General features: G+C 36.9%; 1 pseudogene; it reads left to right on the forward strand.

Annotated features, from left to right (window-relative positions):
* LOC118624978 overlaps window positions 1-20,823 on the forward strand; it is a 73,201-nt pseudogene extending 52,378 nt beyond the window's left edge.
* The last annotated feature ends 566 nt before the right edge of the window (window positions 20,824-21,389 follow it).

A 21,389-nucleotide genomic window follows, 5' to 3' on the forward strand; every position in this document is an offset into this window, starting at 1 on the left:
ATGACCCTCATGACAGTACTGCTCATTTAAGAACTGCCGACTAACATCATGTCCAAGTCAGGGAATGAGAGAACCTTATACTTAAAATGTAATTCGAAGTTCTGTTCATTACATATTGGACAATTTAATTATATAAGTGACATTAGGCTAGTAACTAAAAGTGAACAGAAAACTTTTATTTTCTGTGAATCAGGAGATGAGGTTTGAGGCCTATCCAAGTTCTCACTCAGGGACAGGAAAAAACCAAATTGAATGGATTTAGATGAGCACCAAGGAGAAAGAATTATGCTGGTTTCTGAATTACATGTGAGTCTCATTTGTTTGATTAATACTTCCATGGAATGAAATTCTGCTCAAGTCTTTGGAAGTATGGTAGTATTCTTCTTGCCTGATTGTCCAAGAAACCCGAGGACCTAGCATGGTTCCAAAAGGTGATAAGTAAGTCTACCTTCCATAGTCTTGTGGATTTACTTTTTCATGTTTCACTGAATTCTGTTACATTTTCATTATGACACATGTGGCCATGATCGAACCTTTATCATCTGCGATGCATGAAGCCTGACTAGGCTCTAAGTCCCAGAAGAACCAGCCTGATCCCGGGAAGGTAAAGGATTGCACCCTGTCTATCCTAGGACTTGCCAAAGAACCCTGCAGTTAGATTGCAGCCTGTGGTCTCCTGCCGTCGTTAACACACACATACATCACGGAGAAAGGTGCAGAGAGAAAGCGTGCTCGCTCAGTCCTCAGTGAGTCTTTTGCTACGTTGGCTTTTTATGTATGAACTGGCACTTGATTTTCGTCATCGCTACAGGTTTTCAAATGGTAATAAGTTTCCTAAAATAATAAATATACATCCTTATGCAAAGAGCCTGGGACAAGCTATAACCTGTTTGAAATTGTATCCTACCTTGAAACGTTCATAGAGAAGTCCATACTAGGTCAGATTAAACAGTGGTTTTAACTCCGCCAGTAAAGGATCAATGCATTTCTATATTGAGAAGATGAAAATGGATTTGACAAGTTTCTAAATATATCACAACCACCACTATAATGTATATTATTTTAAATAGTCATAATCCATTTAGTTTCAGTGAATCCTGGTCTTCATAAAGTGACAAGTTAAGAAATCCTTCATAAAGTGACAAGTTAAGAAATCTCTGTTACAACCAAACTTTTATACTTAAAGTGAGCAAAACCAATGAGATAAAAAATATGTATTACAGAACAATATCCACAAGAGGTTAATTCCACCTGGTGTTGATATAATATACAAATACATTCCATGGTTATAACTGTATATTTTAAGGTAGAGAACTTAATTATGACTGGCAGATGAGTTTTGCCTCTGAAGCAATTGTATTTGTAAAAGTATTAAAGATGCTAGCAGAGATAGACAGCTATCTGAATTTGCACCTTATTTGAATATTACATCCTCGGAAAGAACGCAATGGTGCCTAAGGCCTAATTGATCCTGCTTGAGCACATGAAGGCCTTTACCGCTGATAGATTTGATTTGAGGAGTTGGAATCAGCATCAGTGATATTCTCTAAGCAACGGTTGCCTTCTTTCCAGACTCTTTGGTATATGCTATATTTTAAATGAACTATGACAACTACAAGTAAGGAAAACAGGAACTAATTAAGCAAAAATGAGTAGAAACAATTTATAAAGGAACCTTTGGGGTTAGAATAACGGAACGGCATCCTGGATACTGTGTATATCACAGGATTTTCTTTATTCATTGGAGTCTGCATAGCTTTCAAAAAGGAAACAAAATGTTGAAGTTCAGAGAGAGGAAAACCGAGGGAAAAAGATGTCTAGTGTTCTGTTTTCCACATTATCAGATAGTTCCCAGAAACCAAATGACAACCCAAGCAATCCAACACATTTACCGAACCCCAACATTCCTCATGTGGTAGACCCTGAGGTGGAGACAATGACAAATTGGGAATGTAGAAACATATTATAAGACAATAGCTAGAAAAGTATGTCGGCAAACAAACTAGTATTCTTGAAATATTGCATGCCACGCTCACAATTTTTTTCTTTATTGAAAATGCATGTGCCCTGAGAAAGTCCTACAAAATTGATCACATTACCGTTGTGATGGTGGCAGCAGAACAGCCATTGTGTGATCCCATTTTGACAGACTTCAGTAACACACAGACAGCGTTAACACAAGACCCCTGGTCTGAGGCAGCCAGCTATGATGGACCAGACCACACTAATCAATCAGAATTTGAGTCCCCGCTGTTCTGACAAGGCTCCCTTTTATAAGCCATCAAAAGTAGTTTAAACTTGATAGTCCCGCTGCCCTGTTTTTAATAAAACAGGTACATACCTCAGCAGCCGTCTTTCCCTTTATTGAAAAACTGACAAAGCATTACAAAATGCATCTGCTTTACGTATTTGAAGCTGACTAGAAAACATCAAGGTGTGTGGTAATAAATGCATCAGTGATAATGGGCTGGGGAAGAAATATGCATGAAACTGTCAAAAGGCGAAAGAAAAGTTGAGGAGCAGGATTGAAGTTAGGACAATCATTTGTTAAGAAGGCAAGTTATTTAGTGGAAAGAAGTCTGGATTTCCTGGTCAGGAGACCTGACTTTCAGTCCTTCCGTGGGTAACAGGCAAGTTGCTGAGTCTCTCCTGGCTTTGCTTTACACGTTTGGAAAATGAGAGGCAGACTGGATGATTTCCAAGGTTCCTTCCAAAGCCATGTTAGTTATTTACAGTAGTTAGAAGGCAAGGAATTTCAGATTCTTGCTTAACAATCTTTAGATGAAAAGAAAATTATCTTCCTTTTTAACTGGTACAAATTGTAATTGGCCACAATTTGTGTGCATGCTGTTAAAAAATCAATGAAACTGTGTAGGTAATTTTTATGTTGTGTGGCATATCAATTTAAATTCCAGAGCAAATCTTTAATTCCTATATTGAAGTAATTTTAGATCTTGGGCTTTTGTGCAGAAACTGCAAAAAATATTTCCTTAGACTTTGTTAGCCTCAAAATATATATGCCTTGTAAGAGATATCCCATGTTGTTGGTATTTTCTGCAATCCAGGTGCTACATAGATAATATTAAACATCAGAATGCTCAAACTGTTTACAAATTCAGCGTGCTCACACCAAGTGTAGAGAAGATGCAACTTATCATGATAAGATCAATAGAGGTAAAAATTCTGAAGTGAAATTATGCAACAGTGGTATACTAAATACAAAATCTCATGAAAAGTGAGGCAGGTTATAATAAAGAGAATAATGTGTTTAAATTTCAGTGTCCTTTAAATCCTTAGCTGTTCTGTTAACTACTACCTTATGTATTCTTAAAAAGCAAAACCAAAATAAAAACAAACCAAAATAAAAACAACCTTCAGAGAGTCTCACTTTAGTGAAAACTGTGCTTCTTTAAATCTTACTTTTTCAGTGAAATCATTCTCTTCCCTTCTTTCCTTGATTTGCACTAAAAACTCATAGCAAAAAACAACAAACAAGCAAACAAAACAAAACAACCCAAAAAAGTTCTTCTTAACAAACAAACAAAATATGTAGAAAGTTTTGAAATGTCAACATAAAATTTTGTTTGTTCTATCTAGCCAATTTTAGAGCAAAAAGAAAAAAGGGGGGAAAAACCCACCAAAACAAACAAAAAACCCTCATCATTAATATGACTACTTTCTTTTTTCTGAGTCTCACTCCTATTAGAAGTAGCTTGCTAGCCTTGATTTCTTCCATTAATGAGGTCCATTCAAGAAGAGTATCATTTTCCCAGTAACACTCTTGGAGAGCTTTTTGACTCAAAAACCAAATGCTTCAAAATCTCAGAGTTGCAAACATCTACCGCCAAGAGATTTTATTTCCAACCAGCTCTCCTACTAGCAGTGTTTGCAATTTCTGTTAAGGTACCCTTCAGAAATAAAAAAAGGAAAATAAAGGAGCAAATGAAGTGAACATTCTTTTCTTTTCATTTTACCTACATTTGGAAGGCCCCTCTTTCTGTGTAAAACACACAAAAGTAAGCATGATTGTTCGGCTGCTGTTTGCATTTTATTATCTAAGTGTTTTTATTTATTTATATTTTTTGCATGCTTTATCTTTCTTTATCATTATGGAAGCTCCTCCATGGTTCTCTGAGTTACTCTGTCTTGCTAGTTAAATCAATAAAACCCTTTATGGGGAGAAAGAATTGCATTACAGTGTTGTCAATAAGCAATGGTTATGCAAGAAGGAGCTCAGAGAAAATAATTAAGAGGTGGAACTCTCTTAAGAAACTTTTGCAAACCAATTGTAGATGTAATCTATTTATGTAAATGATGGGCTTACCCTGTAGAGCACCTTTCATCCAAACAGATTACTAGGAACTTAACAATGCTGACTCATGAATGCATAGCATGTTCTTTCCTTTCTCTGAAGTTTCCATGATGAAATGTTGAGTGTGCTCAATAAAATGTGGTATGGATTATCGAGGCCAGAAATATAAAAGAATGAGTGATTCATTTGAGTCCATTAGATCACATCACGGGGGCTCCATGTGTGCAAATACAAAACTCTGGGATCTGCAGAGGCCCTTGCAAAGTCAACGACAAAATGACTGCATTCCCTCTGTTCCATTTCTTGGCTCATGGCCATTGCTTTACACCTTTACCTGCTACCATTACCTCGCTGTTCTTTGCCTCACACAAAATTCTCTTCCTTCAACCTTCCTCAATCGGAAGTATGAGAACTTCCATTGGTATGTTTTTTATAACTATTTTATGACTTTCTCCTCATCAAACTGCAGTTGCTGCAAGTCATTTTGGGGGGGGCTCTGTTCCTATATTTATAAAATTCAACTTTTCTGTGATCCCACTTGAGTCCTCCATCTGCCTGTTAGTTGTTCCCCAGTCTCTTCACTCATTTCCTTGTAATAAATAAATTTCTCTATATGTGTCAAGTATAGAAAGTACTGTACACCAGTCTGTGTATTCAAACCAAGATGAATTTGTAATGAAAAATAATCATTTCAAGGTGTGTTGTTGCTTTGTGGACATGGATTAGTGGCAAATGAGATTGGGATAATAAACTTAAAATTTATTTATTTATTTTTAATCCTCACCCAGGATTTGTTCATTGATTTTTAGAGAGAAGAAGGGAGAGAAAGAGAGAGACAGAGAGAGAGAGAAACATTGATGTGAGAAAAAAAAAACATGTATCGGCTACCTCCCATAGGCACCCTAACCAGGGATCAAACCCGCAACCTAGACATATGCCCTGAAGGGGAATCACACCTGTACCCTTTTGGTGTGTGGGATGATGCTCCAACCAACTAGCCACCCAGCTGGGGCTAAAGGGAAAATTTATGAAAGATGTGTGCTATTCGGCAATAATTTCTTTAGGATAATGGAAGAACGCATTAAGAAATAAGTGCTGCCTATTTAAAAACAATATTAAAGCAAGATAAGTTATTAAAATGTATTCTGGAATAACCAGTAAATGAAGTATGGAAGCTAATATGATTCTCAAATATTGACCCCAGCAGTGCTCCTGTTTGAGTCTTATCTGGGTGAGAGTGAAGAGTCCATAGAGAGGCCCAGTCACTGAAGGCTGGCCATGTTCCAATCTTAGCTCCTGATTAATTGGTGCATTTGAGTTTATATGGCCAATTGCAATGATCAAGAAAAAGAAGAAAAGTTCTTTGTGGTTTTCAGTCACACAGAATAGAAGGCTATTACTGAGGATTAGACAAGGAGAGGTAAATAGTATAATTTTTTCTGGCTAATTTATAGTTTGTGACTTTAAATATATTTTGATAATCCTGCAGACATGTCTTTAATTGTAAACTTGGAATCTTCTATAGGGCAGAGTAATAAATAGAATTCTTTCAAGGCAGGTACATACCAATTTTATATCCCTCTCACTTTAAAAATTAATTGTCTCTTAAAGCATGGCATTGGATCTATCTCCTTACTAGAGTGATTGAAAGGGATGATTTAAAGATAACCTGAAATTACAAAAGGCTTCACAAATTAAGGTAATTCTCCCAGGCAATCGCATTTCTCAGTAAAAAACAAACAAACAAAACAAAATATATATCTATATATATATATATATATATTCCTCCTACAAATGGCAGTTAAAATTGAGATGTATTTTAAATAAAAAAGATAACATAAAAAAAAAAAGAATCAATATTATAATGTCTCGTGGCCTGATGTTAAAATCTCTTCTTTCCTGTTAAGATCGGGCTTTCTTAGGGCTAGTACCTTTTGTATTCTCATTATCACTGTTAACATTACTTTCATCAACATTTCATTGTGATTACATAAGTTATGTTAGTATTTCATACTGAAATATTCTTAACACTCTCCAGATACTGACAGCAAATGACAGATACTTTAATTAAATTTTTTTTTTTCTTTATTGACTTTAGAGAGAGAGGAAGGGAGAGGGAGAGAGAGAGAGAGAAACATGGATGAGAGAGAACATCAGTTGGCTGCCTCCTGCATGCCCCCCACTGGGGATCAGGCCACAACCTGGGCATGTGTCCTGACTAAGAATCACACTGGTGACCTTTTGGTGCATGGGTCCACGCTCAGCCTCTGAGCCACACGGGCTGGGCGATACTTTTAAATAGTTGCAGTTCAGGCTTGTTCTGCTCTGGTCTACGTGTGAAAACACAGCAAAAAGAGAGGCGTGGAAGGTAGAAGCACAACCATTTCTTTGTCTTTCAGAATTTTAGCCAGGGAAGCAGTAAGTAAAGTAGCTGCTTGTTAAACTCTGCACTTAATTTGCATCTCTTTTTTTATTTATTATCATTTTTCTTAGCTCCAATTACAAATTCATTTTCTTATATTGTTTTGCATAAGTGATGTCAGGATTTGCCCTGAGTGCTAAGCACTAGGTAATACTTTCGTTTCCAGTCCTTTTAGTTAAAATCTGGTACAAAGGAAGCTTTTCTATGGAAGCCTTACTGTATAACTTTGTTGTTCTAGCTTTTTCTTTTGTCTTATTTTTTTTAAACTGTAAGGTTCAAGTAATTTGAAAGAGACCCTTTTGCTTATTCTAGCCTTCAGACTTTTGTATGTGTTTGCTGGGAAGAATGAAGGCAAATGATTTGCTTGTTTATTATAGAAACAAGCCTGAAAAGAACAATGTTTATTTTACATGCAGATCAGTAGTGACAATGTTAAATGTTAACTGAGCCTTGTGATCCTAAAACAGTGGAGGTTAAAGACCCCACCCTCCACCCCCAACCCTTCTGTGCATCTGAAAAAGCCTTACTCCTAAGAACTATTCCCCCCACATGATTTAGATAAGACTCCTGTATGCTTCCTTGTTTACCTAGGACAGGGCCAGGCACAAGCTCCAAACTGATACACCCTCCGCTGAACCAGCATACCACCTTCCTTAACAGCCTCTCCCAAGTTATTGTTGAGGCCCCAGGATGAAACATTTTCTGATCTACTATCTACTATTCTTTTGTCCCATGGCCCCACCCATTTTAGCCTTACTTACTCCCTATAAAAGACAAAAACCCTTTCTGCCTGACTTTTGAGACACTTGAAGATCTCACAGGCAGATGTGTCTCCCTCTGCAATAGCTCCTCCTCCCATTAAAATAATCCCTTTCCCTCTTTTGCAAAATTGTTTTCTAATAAAGTTTTTCCTGACCAATGCCCAGAGCTGTTCTTTTAATTAATTGATTGATTGACTGATTAATTGATTTTTAATTTACATATAGTTGGAATACTAATGTTACATTAGTTATATTAGTTGCAGTGTACAATATAGTGATTCAACTATTTTAGCTTATAATGTAATCACTCCACTTATTTTAGTAATTATGTCAAAGTTGTTTTTATTTGACAGCTGTCGATAATTGTTAGTTAATAATAGCATTATATTCATTCAGTCCCCTAAGTATAGAATAAAGTAACTAATATATCTACAGTAAAGTAATTGTATTGTCAAAAATAATTAACATGTAATTACTGTACCAATGATCAATTCATTGTCTTTCAGCTCCAAATTGACTGCTGTTCACTTTGCTTGGTGATCACAGAGCTGGGATGTGTACAGACTTTGCCAGCTGGCAGAATGTTAAGATTCACCAACAGAGGGCACTGGGGTGACTTCAAGGTGGTAACAGTAGGAAATGTCTTTCTTTCCAGGTTCAAGGCCTCCATTCTATTTTTTAAAAATCTTTATTGTTGAGAGTAGTACAGATGTCCCCTCTCTTTGTCCCTCCCATTGTCCCCCTCCACCTGGTTCCTGCCCCACCCCAGGCCTTCACCACCCTATAGTCTGTGTTCATGAGCAATGCATATATGCATATAAATTCTTTGGTTAATTTCTTTCTGCCCACCACCCTCCTTCTCTTTGAGATTCATCAGTCTGTTCCATGTTTCCATGCCTCTGATTCTATTTTATTCATGATTGTATTTTGTTAATTAGATTCTACATACAAGGGACATCATGTGATGCTTGTCTTTCTCTGGCTTATTTCACTCAGCATATTACTCTCAGGTTCCTTCACACTGTCTCAAAGGGTAATAGATACTTCTTTTTTTTCTTTTCTTTTTATCCTCACCTGAGGACATTGTTTGCATTTATCTTCAGATAGAGAGGGAGGAAGAGAGGGAGGAAGAGAGAGAGAGAAACAATGTGAGAGAGACACATCAACTGGCTGCCACCCACATGACCCCAACTGGGGCCAGGGACAAAGCACAAATGAGGTACGTGCCCTTAGCGGGAACCAAACCTGGGTTTCTCTGGTCTGCCGGCCGATGCTCTAACCACTGAACAACCGGCCAGGGCTAGATACTTCTTTTTTATAACTGCATAATACTCCATTGTGTAAATGCACTACAAATCTGCTGATGGGCTACTGGGCTATTTCCAGATCTTGGCTATTGTAAATAACACTGCTATAAACATAGGGGTGTGTATATTCTTTCTTGGTGTTTTGGAATTCTTAGGATATATTCCTAGAAGTGGTATCCTGGGGTCAAATGACAGTTTCAGTTTTTTTTTTTTTTAAATCCTCACCTGAGGATACTTTTTCATTTATCTTCAGATAGAGTGGGGCGAGGAGAGAAACATCAATGTGAGAGAGACACATCAATTGCTTGCCTCTGCACAACCCCAACCAGGGCCGGGGACCAAACTGCAACTGAGGTACATGCCCTTGACCACAATCAAACCCACAATTCTTTGGTCCTTGGGCCAAAGCTCTAACCACTGAGCAAACCAGCCAGGGTGGCAGTTTCATTTTTAATTTTTTGAGGAAATTAAGCTTCTGCACAGCAAAAGAAACCAGCATTAAAATGAAAAGGGAACCCACTGTATGGGAGAACTTATTGCCACTGATACACCTGATAAGGGGTTAATTTTCAAAATATATAAAATACTCATACAACTCAAGAAAGGGAAGACAAACAATCCAATTAAAAAATGGGCAGGGGACCTGAATAGACACTTCTCCAAAGAGGACATACAAATGGCCAAGAGACATATGGAAAAATGCTCAACATCACTAATTATCAGAGAGATGCAAATGAAAATGACAATGGGGTATCACCTCGCACCTGCCAGAATGGCTGCCATCAATAAATCAACACACAAGTGCTGGCGAGGGTGTGGAGACAAAGGAACCCTCGCGCACTGTTGGTAGGTAGGTCTCCATTCTTATGATTGAGCAGGAGACCCCAATGGCCGGCACATCAAGCCCCAGCTGTGCTCTCAGGTCACGTTCTCCCTCCCAGCAGCCCCTCTGAAGGCTCCAGTCTTCCTGCACACTGGAAGTTGATTGCTTCCACACACTGTTGTCAGTCTAAGCCCTCTGACAAGTCTCCTCATCCCTGGCAGGCTGGGCCTCTCTGTGGCAGCCTTACAGCTCTTTGCAAAAGTGTGAATTTCAGCATTAGCAGGGCTTTGGCATCTCAGAGTCCTTAGTTCCTTCCTCTTTGTCATCACTTTTCATACTCAGCCCAGGGTAGTAACTGCCTTTTCTCACCTACTGCTTCTAGGTTCCCTCAAAATCCGCTTATTACTTTTACTAGTTAACCATGTTTTACTGGTTAACAATTCTTTATATTGAAATTTCATTTCTGTTTTCTAATAAACAGTGTATTTTCTGTCTCCTGACTGCCTTGACTGACATAATGAGTGAGTAATACATTGTCCTCGATTTTCAAGTGGACTCTAGTCTTAACCATTCCTCCAGTCTTATCCATCCTGTAAAATATACTCCCTTGTCTGGCTGGTGTGGCTCAAGGGTTGAGCGCTGACCCGTGTACCACGAGGTCACCAGTTCAATTCCCGGTCCAGGCTCAGGCCAGGGTGTGGGCCCGATCCCCTGTGGGGGGCATGCAGGAGGTGGCCAACCGGTGTTCTCTCTCAATGTTTTTTTCTCTCTCTCTCTCTTCCTTGCTTTCTAAAATCAATAAAGAAAAAAAATGACACCCCCTTAATAATCATATGGCCAATGGTTCAATCTAGAAATCTGGGAATCATCCTGACACTTCCCTGTTTCTCTCTCCCTAAATGCAGTTTACCATCAAATCCAATAGACTCTTTAAATGTATTCCAAATTGCACACCTTTTCCAATGTCTACTCTACTCTGCCATCCTACACCATTACTAGGTTCTTAAGTGGTTCCCCTTCTGGTATTGTTTCTCAATCAGCTTACACCATGCAGGCAGACTGATCACTTAGAATACAAGTCGGATCGTGTTATTTACCTGATTAAAATAATGCAATATTTTACCATTATTTTTAGGATAACATTTAAATTCACTAATATAGCTATAGGCTATTATCATGATCTGACTACTAACTACATTTCCCCTCTTACTACACTTAACACACCTGCCCTATTTTGTGTGTGTGCTTGTTTATTTATTTGTATTTTTTTCATAAAAACAACATTTTTAATTCCAGGGAAAGATTATTCTGTTATCCTTGGAGGCATTTCAAATGTCACTGAAATTCACCAGTGTGTTTGAAACAATACACGTCTTCAAACTAAGAGACAACAGTGGACAGCTCAGTCCTATGCCGGCAATGACAGGTGTGTGATGACTGTCCAGGCTGGCGTTCAGAGACTGTAAAACACCACAGCTTGTTAAGGCACAATAGAATGGTGAAGGACAACAAAACGTGAAAACAATGTTTTAAAACTGATAAAATAGTATATACACGTGTTTGTGTGGTTATTTATTTAACGTCTGCCTTGTGGCCAGATTGGACCATGTGGCTTTTGTGAACCATTTAATTTCCAGCATCTAAAGCACTTTCAATCATTTAGGCTGTGTTCATAAACATCATTTAGATAAATAAATGCATTCAATGTTTCTCAGCACTTAGTGATGAGATTCAAGGTAGTTTTCTTTTCAAAGGGGGCGACAATGGAGGCTGTTTCTAACCAACGCTATTATCCATGTCTCTGTGGCTGACCTTGAATAACAGAGGTCACCTAAGTAGGTGCCATCAACCCAGGGATTAGAGAACCAAGAAAAGAGAGTCTTTTAGTCTCACTGAAGCTTACCTCAAAGGGAGCCGTATACAAGCTTTGTACACGCTGGTTGTTGGGGGACCTTCACCTCCCTGTATTTTCCCAACAAAGCATACAAGCTGTGACTTTAAACCTCAAAGACAAGCTATGTGTCACATGGGTACCGAGCTTTAGAGCATGAGGACTTTGCAGGAGCAGAAAGGCTTTGCTTTAAAATTTTAGTGTTGAGCATTAATTGGCATATTAAATCAGTAGCCAAAATCACAAAATCATTGTTCTACTTAATCTTGCCATTAGTTGTATTCAGGACGAGAGGGAAAACACTGTAAAGTAGATCACTTCCAGTATTTACGTGGTCTGTCATCAGCTGGAGGACCACCCCCCTCCCCTCTAACACATGGTTTCAAATCATGTCTGATTTATTAATTGTACAAGCTCTGACCATGGATGTTGCCTTCAGGAGCCAGTCAGCATATTCAACCACAGAGGAGTTGTAAATACTTATTAATGAATAGATGAATAGAATGGGGGTGTCTATTTCTATGGAAATATCGTTTCTATTTTAAAGGAGTCGAAGAAACTGCTAATGAGATTTCCCCGCATCCCAAGGTCAGGGTCAGTAAGGAAAACTCGCATGTGGGATGCTTTATCATGGAGACTCTGTTAGCACCTAAAGAGTATAAGAACTTGGAACAGCAGAGAAATTTCAAGATGTTAGAGGAATCAAGCTTGGGGAATCATTTTAACTCTGGAAACAGCTAACACACTGGGGAAGTGTCAAGGAGTCTAGGAGAAACACACTGAAAAGGAGGCAAGGTTATTGAAACCAAACTAGATCTATATGACAGGCTAATAATATAGATTTATTTATTCATTAAAAAAATGCTTTCTTAAGCATTTTCAATACCTCACAGGAAAAAAGGAAGAGAAAAATCCCCATACTTTATAAAGCTCATGTTCAGCGGGTTTACTGAAAACTTACTGCTTTTAAAATGGTATTATAAGGGCAGCAGTGCGTGAGTTATTGGGTTGATTTGAGTCAGAGACACCTAACAGAAAAGAAGAGGCCTGGCCTCATGGAATAATCTGGAATGTTGCCCTGAGATAGCCTGGATCCAAGAAGTATTAAGAGGCTTCCTGCTTAACTTCAGACACGAAGTCTATAATGAAAGCACTCGGGCTAATTATTTATTGAGGAATGGGACACATTAACATGGCAAGGGGGAAAAAAAAAGATAGATTTAAAAGGAGCCTGAGACGATAATATTGGCATATCTTATTTTTATATTAGTTTCAATACAACAAGACCTTAAATGGCACACCAGGGAAACACGTAGTTAGGTCTGAGAGGAAAGACACAGGGAACATGAAGTACACTAAGGGAAACCAGGCAGCACCTTGACAGATGAAGTCTAGTCCTGGGCTAGTGAAACATTTAATATAACAAAAATTTTAAACATAATGTCTTGGTCCTAAAGCAAAGAGTGAGAATAAAAAACGAAAGTACACTTAGGAGAGAAGAAAAGGGACAGTTTAAGGAGATTAAGATCCGCTGAGCCTGCCTAAAAGAAGAAACAACGGAAGAAACAGAACACTAGGGGGATATTCCACTGAAGTAGAAAAAAGAACTGGCGAAACAGAATGTGTCTGCAACTGTTAAAGTACGAGAAGTTATTCAAGGTCTGGGAAGTGGAAAATTTGTCAAAAGGACAATTTCGAGGTAGGTTTATGGTCCTTTTCAGAATTTTAAGGCACATGCTTCAGAAGGATCAGATGTACTTTGGATTGAAGATTTTGCTGAGCATAAGTTTCCAGCTGGGGAAAAACAGAGTGAGGACCAACTTTCTGCAGTAGGCAGGATTCACAGGGCTGAGCGATTTGCAGAGAAAGGCAACGGTAAGCGTGTGAAAATGTCAGGTAGGAAAGCGGAGGACTGACCATGTAAAACCCAGGACTCTGGGCATCACCACTGCAGACACCCACATTTCACAGGAAGACGGGTCATCACCAATGTTAGCTGCCAGGAAAGAAGTCAGGAAGATAGGTGGATCCATACTGTCCTCCTCGCCTCCTGATAAAGGGTGGCCATGGTGACATAACCCCTTGTCCTACCCGTTGATATCACCCTTACAGGTTGTATGCTCCGTCGGTCTGCACAGGCTGATTGGAACCCTGCTGAAGTGAAGCCAAGCAGATCTTTCCTCTGTTCATAGTATCGTGGTGGTCTGAACCCTCCTTCAATGACAGGAACCTTTGGCAATTTTTGTAGAGTCCAGATAACAGGAAGAATGCAAGAGCACGTGGGGATGGCTCGTCTTCTCCAAACTGTGTGAGGAGGGGCTGTATAACAATGGCAGGCCCCCGTGATTATTAAAGATTCTTTAGCTACAATAGTACCTAAAACAATAGCACTGTTGTTTTAAGGTCTTTATTTGTCATCTAAGTCATCAATAGATTAGGGTTCAATTAGTTCAACTTTAAAAGCTGAAAGATCTTTTTTCATTCCTGGGAAAACCAATGAAGAAAATAATTACCTGGGATTCTGTGAGACCCCTCTGGTGGAGAGTGAGCAGAGAAATAAATTGAGGATGGTAATGGTGGGATTTATTTCTTGAACTTTTAATAATTTTGAAGTGGAATTAAATTTCGGACTTCTTCCTGGATTTTGATAAAGGGGAGAGAAGCGATTCGTATTTAAATGTCAGACATTTAAATATTTGTGTCTTTGAGGTACATTTCTGCCATCATTGAGCTGATTACCAGATTTCAGGTAAGTTATATCGGCCTTTGTGACAGGGGGTAATATTTAGGTAGAAGTTATTATAGAAAGCTATTTTATTATACTTTATTTGCCTGTGGGAGAAGTGTGGACTTGAAATTAATTTTGCATAATATTTTGCACTAATCTAATATTTTATTGAAGCAAAAGCTAACCCCACATCAAGTAGTCCCAGGATGCTGTTTAAAAATGCATGTAGTTGGTATGCGGCAATTATATTAGCAAGTGAAAGGGCGTAACCTGAGACAACAGTGGTCTCCTCCATCCAGGGCACAGCCACATCCAGCTTTTAATTATTAAGGGTTAATTGTTAAGACCCATAGGTTAAAAGAATAAAACCAGGTGACTGATAGAGTGTAACTTATTTTCCTGTAAATCTATGTCCTGAATAAATGATTTCTTTCTTTCCCTGGGAGAGAACAGGACTGTGAAGTTAACTTTTGCTTTTCTTCCGGCTTTCTCACTTTTGCTAAATGCCTAAAGCAATTTAAGAAAAAACAAATTGATCACCATGATGATTTTTGTTGAGAATTGAGTTTCATTTACTAGTGTTTAGAGCACTGGCAATTATGATGTTGTGGGTTTTTTGTAAATTTTTATGGATCTCTATTTTCATTTATTTTTAAATTTACCTCCATTTTTTACTTTTTCCGATCAATTTTATATCAATTATACATACACTATTTGTAACATAAAAAACTTGGGCCAATTTTATTATTTTTATTTTATTTATTTTATCCTCACCTGAGGACATTTTTTCCACTTTTTGTTCAGATAGAGTGGGAAGGAGAGAGAAGAAGAGAGAGAGAGAGGAACATCGACATGAAAGGGACACCTTGAGTGGCTGCTGCCACCCGCACAACCCAACCAGGGCCGGGGACAAACCGCAACTGAGGTATGTGCCCTTAGCGGGAACCGAATCCGGGTCTCTCTGGACCACAGGCCAACGCTCTAACCGCTGAGCCAAACTGGCCAGGGCGGACCAATTTTAATACCAAACCATAAGACTTCATTTGGCAAACTGAAGTATACTGGGTGGGGCAACATTAACAGTAGTGTCTGGGGTGGAACATTTTATTTGTTATTATTAATATATATATATTAAAATTTGTATTTTTTATTATTTGTTTGGGTGGAACACTTTAAAGATGTCATGATTAATGGAATATTTACAATATGATAGTATACCTAAAATAAATAAAACTTACACATAGGATAGGATTTGGAAATTACATGTTAAGGTTTTGCAAGTGGTGGTGTCTGGATACACGAGAGTATCTGGTGCACGTGATTGACTTTTTTCTATTATTTATATTTTAATTATTCTGAACTAAGTATTGCATTTGTGATAAGGAAAACCTAGAGTTAATATAAAAATAAAATTTACTATAAAGGAAAAATAAGTGAGTTTGGGGAATCTTGCTGATTTATACCTCAACTTTATAATTCATTATAAACCAATTATTTCCCTTCTGCTTGTTTGACTGTGTTTTCATTTTATGCTTAAGTGTGAAAAACATTTAGTATGTTCCAATTAATTCCTTCTTGTTGGGCATTTAATGTTACACCCCAATTAAACCCATATTATTGGATGTTCAAGTTGTGGCAAATTATTTTTAGTTAACTCACTGGGCAATTGCAATGCCTAACTCTTTAATTGAAACTAAAACTTTTAAAGGAATTAGAATATAATTAAATATAGTTTAAAATCTATCTATGCTTATAGCTTAACTCTGGGATGCCATTTTCTTTTTCTGTTCTTTTGATACCATTTTAAGTACTTATATCTTAGGGTCACTGATAATACATATTGACCATAATAAAAGTCATTATAATATTTGTCACTAAATCAATTGGTCTTTCCTAAAAACACTTGAGATTTCTCCAGCATTTAACACTGCTGCAATATCTCCATTACTTTGATGTAGTTCTATAATGTTATGCTCATTCTTCAATATCTCTGGCATATCTTACACAATTGTTATTTTCCTGTGCTGTATCCATCGCTTCTTTTCATTCCTCTCCTTATTCCCCCCTTTCCTCTTTTTCCACCTGATGTTTCCTTCTTTATTTCTTTCTCCTTATCATCTACTCTTCCATCTTTACTTTCTTTTCCTTTTTCTGATGACCTGTTTTCCTCTTTTTTATTTTTTCTGCTATTATGCTTTTTTTTTCTCTTCCTGCTTTTGGATTTTTCCCTTCTAAATGAAGGCAGTCCTGTGATTCCTAATCTTAATTCTGTGTGAATTTCCTCCACACCAGTGAATTTCTAAGTGTGGTCCAAGGATGTCTGGGGGGGGGGGGGGGGTGTCTCCCTTCCCTAACTACATATTTGTGCAAAGTCAGATTTTCTGCATATACTTTAACCAAAACAGCACATCACAACAGATTTCATATCTACTAGATATCATCCTAATCCTTGAAATCTGTGAATGTTTTACCTCCAGTGGACTAATTAAGAATTTGCAAATAGGGAGACTGTTCAGGTGGCTCCAATGTATTCACAGGTATCCTTAAAAGAAGGAGGCAGGAGGGTCTGCATCAAAGAGGAAGACTTGAGGATGGAATCATGGGCCAAAATGGTTTGGCCAAGAACTAAGGACTTCTGACTGCACATTTCACATTTCTGACCACCAGAACAGTAAGTCAATACATTTTTACTGTTTTAAGCCGCTAGATTTAGAGTAATTTGTTACCATAGCTACCAGAAATGAACATAGGATCTTTGTCAGGCTGGAGCTTGAGGAGTTTTAAAGATTGTAGGTTACCTGGCCTGTGTGGTTCAGTGGATGAGCACTGACCCATGCACCAAGAGGTCATCGGTTCAATTCCATGCCTAGGTGGGGGCCAAATCTCCTGTGGGGGTCATGCAAGAGGCCGCCAATCGACGTTCTCTCCCATCGATGTTTCTATCTCTCCCTCTCCCTTTCTTTCTCTCTCAAATCAATAAAGGCAAAAAAATTTGTAGTTTCCCACCCTTCTTCCCCAAGAAAGTGTTTCATATATGGAGGGGGAATGAGAAATATTACTAATATTATTTTAATTACTTTATTTTTTTCCCTGAGCATTTGAGATGTCACCTTTATCATAAATCCGAGTTTCATGTGTACTTGAGTCAATTTCTGGGCTTTCCATTTAGTTGCACTGATCTATTTTCTATTTGTGCTCAGTACCACAGGTTTATTTACAGGGGTCTTATGACATGCTTTAATTCCTGGCAGGACTAATCACCTCTTCTAGTTTTTCTTTTTAAATTTTTTTCCTGGCTATTTTTGCATACTTTTCTTTCCATATGAACTTGAGAACAAACTTTTTAACTCTATAAATTATTTTTAAATGTTTCCCAGTTTGGGAATCTGAAAATTCTAAGAACTGTGGACTAAGAGCACAGGTGAGAACTTAAAGGGTGGGTTTCTTCTGACAGTTTAGAGATAGCTCACCTGAATCTGGGCATTTGCAAATTCAAGCTCTCAGGAAAAAGTATTTGTAATCCACATGATGACAATTATTTTAAAAATCCACTTTAGGGCACGCAGCCTGTGTGGCTCCGTGGCTGAGTGTCAACCCATGCACCAAGAGGTCATCGGTTCGATTCCCAGTCAGGACACATGCCCAGGTTGTGGGTCTGATCCCCAGTATGGGGCATGTAGGAGGTGGCCAATCGATGTTCTTTCTCATCGATGTTTCTACCTCTCTCTCCCTCTAACTTCTTCTCTCTCTAAAAATCAATAAAGAAAAAAAAATTTTTAAATCCACTTTAGGGCAGTTGCTTCAGGAAGTTTTTATTTTATTTTGTTTTAATAATCTATACTAAAATTGAGCAGCCATAGCTGCTGTAATTGCCCAGCTTGATATGTGAGAAAAATACAAATGTTAATCCTTTTCAGTACAGTCGGCCCTCGTTTTTCGCGGCTAATCAGTTCCAGACTCTACCGTGATACATGAATTTCTGCCAAGTGGAATTTTTTATTTATACAGTCGCCCCTCGCCACTTCGTGCCTCCACGTTGGCGGCTTCACTCTATCGCGGTTTTTCAAATATAGTGTAGTGTATAGTACAGTATAGTATAGTATAGAGTGTAGTGTATAGTATAGTATATAGTATAGTATAGTATAGTATAGTATAGTATAGTATAGTATAGTATATAGTGTAGTGTATAGTATAGTATAGTATATAGTATAGTGTAGTATAGTATATAGTGTAGTGTATAGTATAGTATAGTATAGTATATAGTGTAGTGTATAGTATAGTATAGTATAGTATAGTATAGTATAGTATAGTATATAGTGTAGTGTATAGTATAGTATAGTATATAGTGTAGTGTATAGTATAGTATATAGTATAGTATAGTATATAGTATAGTATAGTATAGTATATAGTGTAGTGTATAGTATAGTATATAGTGTAGTGTATAGTATAGTATAGTGTAGTGTATAGTATAGTATAGTATAGTATAGTATAGTATATAGTATAGTGTAGTGTATAGTATAGTATATAGTGTAGTGTATAGTATAGTATAGTATATAGTGTAGTGTATAGTATAGTAGAGTATATAGTGTAGTGTATAGTATAGTATATAGTGTAGTATAGTATAGTATAGTATACAGTGTAGTGTATAGTATAGTATAGTATAGTATAGTATATAGTATAGTATAGTATAGTATATAGTGTAGTGTATAGTATAGTATAGTATATAGTATTGTATAGTATATAGTATAGTATCGTATATAGTGTATAGTATAGTATAGTATAGAATAGTATAGTATATAGTGTAGTGTAGTGTATAGTATAGTATAGTATATAGTGTAGTGTATAGTATAGTATAGTATAGTATAGTATATAGTATAGTATAGTATATAGTGTAGTGTATAGTATAGTATAGTATATAGTGTAGTGTATAGTATAGTATAGTATAGTATATAGTATAGTATAGTATATAGTGTAGTGTATAGTATAGTATAGTATATAGTGTAGTGTATAGTGTAGTGTATAGTATAGTATAGTATAGTATATAGTGTAGTGTAGTGTATAGTATAGTATATAGTGTAGTGTAGTGTATAGTATAGTATAGTATATAGTATTGTATAGTATATAGTATAGTATAGTATATAGTGTATAGTATAGTATAGTATAGAATAGTATAGTATATAGTGTAGTGTAGTGTATAGTATAGTATAGTATATAGTGTAGTGTATAGTATAGTATAGTATAGTATAGTGTAGTGTATAGTATAGTATATAGTGTAGTGTATAGTATAGTATAGTATAGTATAGTATTAGTATATAGTGTAGTGTAGTGTATAGTATAGTATAGTATATAGTGTAGTGTATATAGTATAGTATAGTATATAGTGTAGTGTATAGTATAGTATATAGTGTAGTGTATAGTATAGTATAGTATAGTATAGTATTAGTATATAGTGTAGTGTAGTGTATAGTATAGTATAGTATATAGTGTAGTGTATAGTATAGTATAGTATATAGTGTAGTGTATATAGTATAGTAGTAGTATAGTCTAGTATAGTATAGTATATAGGTAGTGAGTGTATAGTATAGTATTAGTATATAGTGTAGTGTAGTGTATAGTATAGTATAGTATATAGTGTAGTGTATATAGTATAGTATAGTATATAGTGTAGTGTATAGTATAGTATAGTATAGTATATGTATAGTGTAGTGTATAGTATAGTATATAGTGTAGTGTATATAGTATAGTATAGTATATAGTGTAGTGTATAGTATAGTATATAGTGTAGTGTATAGTATAGTATAGTATAGTATAGTATTAGTATATAGTGTAGTGTAGTGTATAGTATAGTATAGTATATAGTGTAGTGTATATAGTATAGCATACAGTATAGTATTTGAAAAAACTGCGATAGAGTGAAGCGGCGAACGTGGAGGCGCGAAGTGGCGAGGGACGACTATAAACTATTCAGGGTGATTTTTCATAACCACAGTCTTTTTCCTTTCTTTCATCCCTTCAATTTTTAAAGGACTCTTTATTTATAATGTTAAGTTAAAAGTGTTAGTTTATTTAACTTGCATGGGTGAGGAAACCACAGCAGATGTAAAATGATTTTTAAAAGCGTGGTCTTTGGGATTGGAAGGAATGTGGTTTAAAATAAATCCCTTGATCAAAATTCCCCAGTGCCTTCCCCTCACATTCAGAAATATTCCAAATGTCTCAGTATGGCTGCAGTGGACCCTGGCCACTGCTCTGGTCTCATCTCCACATCTTTCCTGCTGCGCACTCCCCACCACCCTCCAAGGCCTCTTTGCCTCCCCAAGTGTGTCGCTCACGGGATGGTCTCGGGTTTCTCACATTTGTTTTTCTTTCTACCCATTATTCGCACAGCTTCCTTGTCTCTTCATTGATATTTCCGCTCAAATATTAATTCCTCTAATAGGCTGTCATTTTTCTGAGTGTTGTGTAGCAAAATGGATGGTAGAAAGCCCAGAGTTGAGGAAAAGAGACCAGTTAGAAGACTACTCCAGCTATTTCCGGCAGATTTTTGTGGTAGCCTTGTACGACATGTACATACACTGATCGTGAGTGTAAACTGTCATGATCAATTTGGAAAACTCTTGGCAATATTTACTAAAGCTGAATATATGTGTATCATAGGACTCAGCCATTCTACTTCTAATTACCTACCCATGAGAAATGAGTGTATTTGAACATCAAGAGATATGTATAAGAATGCTCGTTGCAGCTTTATTCATAAATAGCACTAAAAATAGCCCAACAGTCCCAATGGAAAGAATAAATAAATTGTGGTATGTTTCCAAAACAGAAGTTTAGAATACAATTGTATTTATTTTTTCCATTTTGGAATGAAATAAAAAAATGAAATGCCATAACACATACCAACATGGATGAATCGTATGGGTATAAGGTTGAGTTAAAGGACTAGTTACAAGTGTCCATACTGTATGACTCCAAGTATATTAAGTTCAAAAAAAAGCAAAATAGTATCTGTAATTATAGAGCAGGCATTACCTTTGAAGGCATATTGACTGAGTGGGGCATGAGGAAGCCTTCTGATGTGTTGGTAATGTTCTATAACCTGATTTGAATGTATATATATTCAACATTTATATAAATTTATATTT

The sequence above is a fragment of the Molossus molossus genome, unplaced genomic scaffold, assembly GCF_014108415.1.
Source record: "Molossus molossus isolate mMolMol1 unplaced genomic scaffold, mMolMol1.p scaffold_m16_p_1, whole genome shotgun sequence".
Classification (NCBI taxonomy): domain Eukaryota; kingdom Metazoa; phylum Chordata; class Mammalia; order Chiroptera; family Molossidae; genus Molossus; species Molossus molossus.